We start from the raw sequence: 7,111 nt of genomic DNA, 5'->3' as shown, positions 1-7,111 counted from the left end.
CTTCGATGTTTGGGGGATTGACTTCATGGGTCCTTTTCCGATGTCGCATGGGAACTTATATATTTTAGTTGGCGTATGTTATGTATCGAAATGGGTGGAAGCGGAAGCTCTACCTACCAATGACGCCAAGGTAGTTTTGAAGTTCCTCAAGAGGTTGATGAATCGGTTCGGTACCCCACGGGTTATTATTAGCGACGGTGGATCTCATTTTTGCAACCAGCAATTCGATGCATTAATGAAAAAGTACAATGTGTATCACCGGGTTGCTACCCCCTATCATCCGCAAACAAGTGGGCAAGTTGAGGTCTCTAACCGGGAGTTGAAGCGGATATTGGAGAAGACGGTGAATGGCACTCGCAAGGATTGGAGTTTGAAGCTTGACGATGCATTATGGGCATATCGCACGGCATTCAAAACGCCATTAGGTATGACCCCTTATCGCATTGTGTATGGGAAAGCGTGTCATTTACCCTTGGAATTGGAGCATCGGGCTTATTGGGCGATTAAAAAGTTGAACTTTGATCTCAAAGCGGCGGGGGAAAAACGCTTGTTGCAATTGAATGAATTGGAGGAATTCCGGTTCTTGGCTTATGAGAATGCGAAGCTCTATAAGGAGAAGACCAAGCGGTGGCATGATGCCCACATCTCCCCTAAATCTTTTGAAGTAGGAACTTATGTGTTGGTGTACAATTCGAGGTTGAGATTGTTTCCGGGAAAGCTTAAGTCTCGATGGAGTGGACCATTTAAGATCCGGAGTGTGGCGAATCATGGTGCCATTGAGTTGGAGAATCAAGGAGGTGAAACGTTTAAGGTCAACGGACACCGTTGCAAGCCTTACTTGGGGCCTTTAACGGATCAAATTGGGGAACAATGTTATCTCGACCCCGCCTCATGAGTTCCACAAGCAAGAACGGTCGAGCTTTTGACTTAAAACAAGCGCACTTGGGAGGCACTCCCAAGCGGTTCGATTTTCTTTCTTTTTACTTATTTCTTTCGTTTTAGTTATTTACTTTGAGAAATTTTCATTTTGAATTAGTTTAGTTTTGTTTATATCTTTTGTTCTCTTTAATGCCGGGGTGTTTCGTGTTTTTGGTTGCGTAGGAAGTGAAAAATGCCTTTGCAAGTAATGGATAAAAGGGGGGAGAAGCCAAGCTTCTCGATCGAGAAGCTCATTTGGCCTTGGCTTCTCGATCGAGACCATTAGAGAAAAATGGCAGGATTCTTTTAGCCATTGCTTCTCGATCGAGAAGCTGAGTTAAGAGGGACTTCTCGATCGAGAAGCATCTTTAAAAAACGGATCTTTTGGTTTCTCAAGAGTCAACAAGTGCACATGGGGGAGTGAGGTGGCTTAATCTCTACCATTCAAAAGAAACACAAAACACAAGAATAGATAGTTGTCACTATCTCAAATTCAAATTTCAAAAAGTAAGTTTCTTTTTCCTTAAAAAGACCACCCACTTCATCTTCTTCCCCATATTTTGCCATTATTAGAAAATCAAAAGCTTCATCTTCTCTCTTCTAGAAAATTTCGGCCACCCCTAAACACACCCAAAACCACCACCAAACTCCAAACTAAATACATTTCCGACTACCCTTTTGCCTACTCTCAACATGGCCGGAACCTCAAAGTCATCCAAGGGCAAAGCCGCCGCCACCGAATCCGCCCCCGTACCAAGACCTCTCCGAAAAGGGAAGCAAACCGCTTCCGGAGCAAGAGTGGTGGGTGCTAACACGCCGGCTTCCTTGACAAGAAGATTTGAAGCACCTTTCGAGATACGCTCCGTTGAAGAATGAAAGCGGTTTGAAGCTATCAAAGCACGAGCATTTGCCATTCCTTTTCAAATTAATTGGGAAAACATGACCGGGTTGGGGTTGGCGGAGGATGTGGAAAAATACTTGGGAATTTTGGGAGTATTACGGCTTGCCAAAAACCCGAGCGTTGGGTATGAAGAGTTAACATGGGAGTTTTTCACAACTCTCCGGCCGTGGGAAGATAGTAGTATGGTGCTATATTTTCGGTTATTTGGAGTGGAATATGAGTTGACGGTGGCCACACTTAATTTGGATCACGGAATGCGGAGGATCGGATTGACGGAAAACCCAAAGCAATTTGATTACAAAGCGGTTTGGGAGGAAGTCTCGGATTTGGGCGGTTATCAAGCGAAAACGGCAAAGGTTAATGACATCAAGGATTCCGCGTTAGTGGTGGCGGTAAAATGGCTCGGCCACACTTTCGGGGGGCGCCATGAATATAGCAAAGTAGGGGAAACCGAGGTGCTCATGATGAATGCCATGCTACACCCGGAAGTAAAAGATTATAAGATCGACTCGGCCTCCTTTTTGATTAACGCTTTGAGAACAACTCCGGAGGCGGATACAAAGATTGGGTTTGGATGGTTGATAACTCAATTGGCTCGGGCATATGGCATACCCGAAGAAAAGTTTGAAAGGCTCACCCCTATTCCGTCCCGGCTCATAGACGAGAAGCATTTGGACAAAGCCGGCTATGTTAAGAAGGGTGAAGTTGTCCCCTATTTCAAGAGAGGAGCATGGGTCAAGGCTCATGGGAAGGAAGCGGCAAGAAGAGCGGAATTCGGTGAGGATGCAAATGTCCAAGAGGAGGAGCAACCGGCCCCTAGAAGAGAAAAAGAACCGGTGAGGCGTAGTGGGAAGGCACCGGCCGAATCAAGTGCTCATGGTGCGGAAATTCCGGATAATGTGCAATGGGAACCACCGGCTCCGAGTACTTACACGGGGAGTGATTTTGAAGAAGAACAACGCCAGTTCATGGAGGAGCAAAGGCGAATTTGGAAGGAAACGCAATATGAGATGAGAAGGCTTCGACATAGGCAAAGAAGAGAGGCGGAAAAATTACAAGCATATTTCAATGCTCAAGGAGGAGCCCGCTACCCATCACCTACTCCATCTCCCGAACCCCCGGCGTTCGATTGAACCAAGATTTGCATTTCTCTAACTCAACTCATACAATTTTGTGTTTCTTTATTTCTCGCTTAGGGACTAAGCTTAGAAATAGTGTGAGGAGGGTTGGTGAATTGTACTTCGTTTTGTTAGGTTTTATTTTAGTAATTGCTTTATGTTTGTTCCATTTTATTTTAGAGTCTAGTTGTGTTAGGTTGTTTGAGTCGCCTCCACTAAACTCTTGTGCCAAGCTTGTGAAATGATCTTTGTGAAAAAGTTAGTGTTTTGGTAATAATTTGAATTGTATCAACATTCACTATCTCTTGTGCTTTAATGTCGTTATGCATTTTTCTAGCTTAGACAATTGTGTTCAATGCTTTCTTAATGAAATGAAAATTGATATGACATGTTGAGAAGGGATAGAGGTAAAATTGACCTTTAGTTGTTGATTATCGAATTCATTTGATTAGCCTAATACGGATGCATGATGTGTGACAAAGTTTGAAAAATTTGTGTTGACGCAATTTTGGGCATAAGTGGCATGAAAACATAGGAATTAAGCACTAGGCATAACACCACATATTTTTTTCGAGATTTTTCGAGCCTAATTGTTTGTTGTGAGTGTCAATTGTCCGGAATTCCTAGAATTTGCTCGGTGTCCATTCAAAATTACATTGTTGAGTGGTTGATGATTAGATGAGTATGACATTAGGTGTAACCAATTCTAGAGACCACTTTAAAAGCTAACCTTTTACCTCTAGATAGCCAATTTGGGCCTAGACCTTTGTTGAATATTTCCATAATCACATCATATTCCGTTCTTCAATTTCCACTTTTAATCACCCGAACTTGACTTGAGAACTAGTGTGAGGAGGAGAGGGTAATAGCTTGATGAAAATGAAGAAGTTTGAACTTGAGTTCCAAAGGCAAAAATCTACACCTAAGAAAGAAAAAAAATTCAAAAAAAAAACAAGGAAAAATTGAAAAAGATAAAGAAAAGAAAAAAAAACAGAAAAATAGAAGTAAGAAAAAGAAATAAAGGTGTTAGAACGATAAGAGAAGTTCAATTATGCCAAAATTCCAAGCTAACCTAAAAAGCTCGATGTTAATGTAGTAACTAGTTTCAAGTCAAGTTGTAGCCTAAAATATCAACTTCACCTACCCCGACCTTGGCCACGTTACAACCCGTACAAAGTCCATAGGATAATCGTCGATCACCGAGCTAAGTAGTGGAGTTTAGGACTATGAGCAAACCTATGGGAATTCCGTGTTTGTGTGCTTCATTTCTTTGCTTTAAACACTTGTGTGTTAGAGTGATACCTTGAGAGGATATTAGTGCCTTTGCTCAATGCCTATGTTTGATTTTGCCATAACTTGCCCAATGTTCGTGTTTGACCAAGCATTCGCATGTCCTGTAGATGATGGTAATAACTTGAGTATTCGAGATTGACTTAGACTAATGCAATTGTTTTCTCTTTGTCTTCGCAATATGTCATTACAACTTGCATGGCTCATTTGTGTGCATTGTTCATCGTTGTTGATGTTAGGCGTTTGCATTTGTGCATTTTTGATACTAGAGTATGATTGTTGATACGTGTTCAATCTTGCCAAATTACTAGTTTTTGAGTTATGTGCAATGCATTTCTTGCTTGAGGACAAGCAAGGTTTAGTGTGAGGAGGTTTGATAGGAGTAAAATACTCCTATATTATGAGTCACTTTTGCATTGCTTTGTATACCTTTATCGCATGTTTCGAGTGATTATATCGCTTATTACGTGTGTTAGTGTTTCAGGATAAACGGAGCGGATGTGAAGGGTTTTGAGTCCAAAAGAGCAAAGAATCGATGATGTTTGGAAGTCGGGAGATGGATTGAAGCGAAAGAGCAATTAAAGATCGAATGAAGCTTATTTCTGCATGGTGTCGATCGAGAAGCAGATTATGCCTTGGCTTCTCGATCGAGAAGGAAGGCCATATTTTCCAGATTTTTGAGAATTATTGCTTCTCGATCGAGAAGCTGACTTTAATGAAGCTTCTCGATCGAGAAGCCCCGGATTTCAGCATTCCAAATCCTTTTGGGTTCTTGTGTTCTCTTGGCCCATTTCCACTTTTGGCCAAACAAGCTTGTAATAGGATGTTTTTTATTTCCTTTTTGGGCTTTACTATTTAAAGGCACCTTATGTCACATTTTAGGTTAAGCCTCTTTTTGTAGAAACAATTAATTCTCTAGCAATTATTCTCTTTTACTTTCTTGTTTTGTTCTTGGAGATTCCTCCATTGTTAAGGATTTCAAGCTTTTATTTCCAGATTTTGGGTTTTGAATTCATCTTTAATACAAGCTTAGTTATTGAATCTTCATTATCTTGTTCATGCTTTATTGTTCTTCATTGTTATTTGAGGTAAGTTTTCTCACTTTTATTATGTTGATTTACTATTGCTTAGTTGTTGTTTTTACTTTAATCATGAGTAGCTAAACTCCTAGTCTAGGGGTTGTTTATGATTGCTATATATGATTGCTAGATGATTGGTTAGGGTTGTATGGGTTAGGGTTTTGTTGTGTTTAATGATCTTAATGCTTGGATTAAGTTAGCTCCTTAATTGATGATTTGTGTTTGATTAGTGAGGACGAGAGTTAAGCTAATTGAATAGACCTAGTTAAGCATAAGCTTAAGACCTAAATGCGCGAGAGTGATTTAGGGATTTAGCGGTTGTTTGAGTTTGCGGATTAATCGGATTGATTGTTGTAGTCGACATCCAATTGTGCGAGAGTGATTTGGATTTCGACTCATTAATCAATTGTCGGTTCGTCAATTTCCGGCTCGAGAGAGCGGATTTAGATACCTTAGAATGGCTCGACCCGAACCAATACCCGTATACCCGACCTATTACCTAGGAATCTCGATGGCATGATTAGCAACCCTTAGGCGCTTTTAATTATTGTTTTTAATCCTTTAATCAATTAGTCGTTTAATTCTTAATTGCTTCTTAGTCTAATCAGTGATTGTTTAATTTTAGTTCCGTTGTTATTAATCAAAAATCCAACTACTCTTTGCTTTCCGAATTGAAAATCAAAATCAATTTCATTCACTTTAAACCCCTTGTCTCCGTGGGATCGACACTCGACTTGTCGAGTTACTACAAGTTGGGTTAATTTTCAACACAGAGCGTCCGATTGGGGCAATCCATGTTTACCTTTTCTATCGACGGGGTGCCTAGTTTGGCAACGGAAACGGTTCGTGATTATTTATCTTCGGAATTCGTAAAATACATGTATGATTATTTTACTTTTCACCGGTATATATCTTGTACGTCGCTTTTACGAGGATCTATTTTTTTCCGAATTCCGATAATACTCATCCGGACGTCCCTGACCGATTGAGGAATCCCTGTTCACGTTTTACGGTTGAGGTGCCAAGTGGATGGAGTTATAGTAAAAGACATGGATATGAGGTTTATAATAATTTATTTTCGGAGTAAGTACAATACATGTTTGATTATTTTACTTTTCCGTTCTAATATACGTCGCTTTTAAAGAGAATTCATAATGATCTATTTTTTTCCGGCTAATTCCACAGATTGCTATATTATTTTACTTCGATTCGTGGATTTACGAGAATCAAGTTTACTATCAAGAGGCATATCCCGGCGGCTATCGCCCGGATAAAAAACGTAATGGTGCCTGTATCCGTATAGATCCGCTTTTCTTATTTTTTAGAGAGTTCGATAAAAAATAAAGTACAGGCACACATCCTTTGGGAGTTCGATAAAAAAAAAACAGTCTATGGTTTTGAGCAAATAAACTGTTGTAGAACTTTGGGTTAATAGCTTCATGATTATTTATCTTCGGAGTTGGTAAAATAGATGCTTGTTTATTTTTACTTTTCACCGGTCTATATGTACGTCGCTTTTACGTGGATTTGTATTCCGAAGCCGATCCGAACGTCTCTGGACGTCCTTCAGCTTTCGTGAGGGCCGTCGTAATGCAAGTCAAAAAGTGCATACATATACCCATTGCCAAATACAACCAAGCCTATCCATTCATAACTCATTCTGTTTTAGATGCTAATCTCCATGGAAAATATTTACAATTCACCATGAGAAACCCGACCCATATACGAACACATTAAGAATTAATTACCTAAATCGTAATATTAAAAATAAAATTTTAGAACTACTTTAAACACGAAGCACCCAG

Source organism: Mercurialis annua, linkage group LG4, assembly GCF_937616625.2.
Source record: "Mercurialis annua linkage group LG4, ddMerAnnu1.2, whole genome shotgun sequence".
Classification (NCBI taxonomy): Eukaryota; Viridiplantae; Streptophyta; class Magnoliopsida; order Malpighiales; family Euphorbiaceae; genus Mercurialis; species Mercurialis annua.
This window is presented reverse-complemented; position numbering follows the sequence as displayed.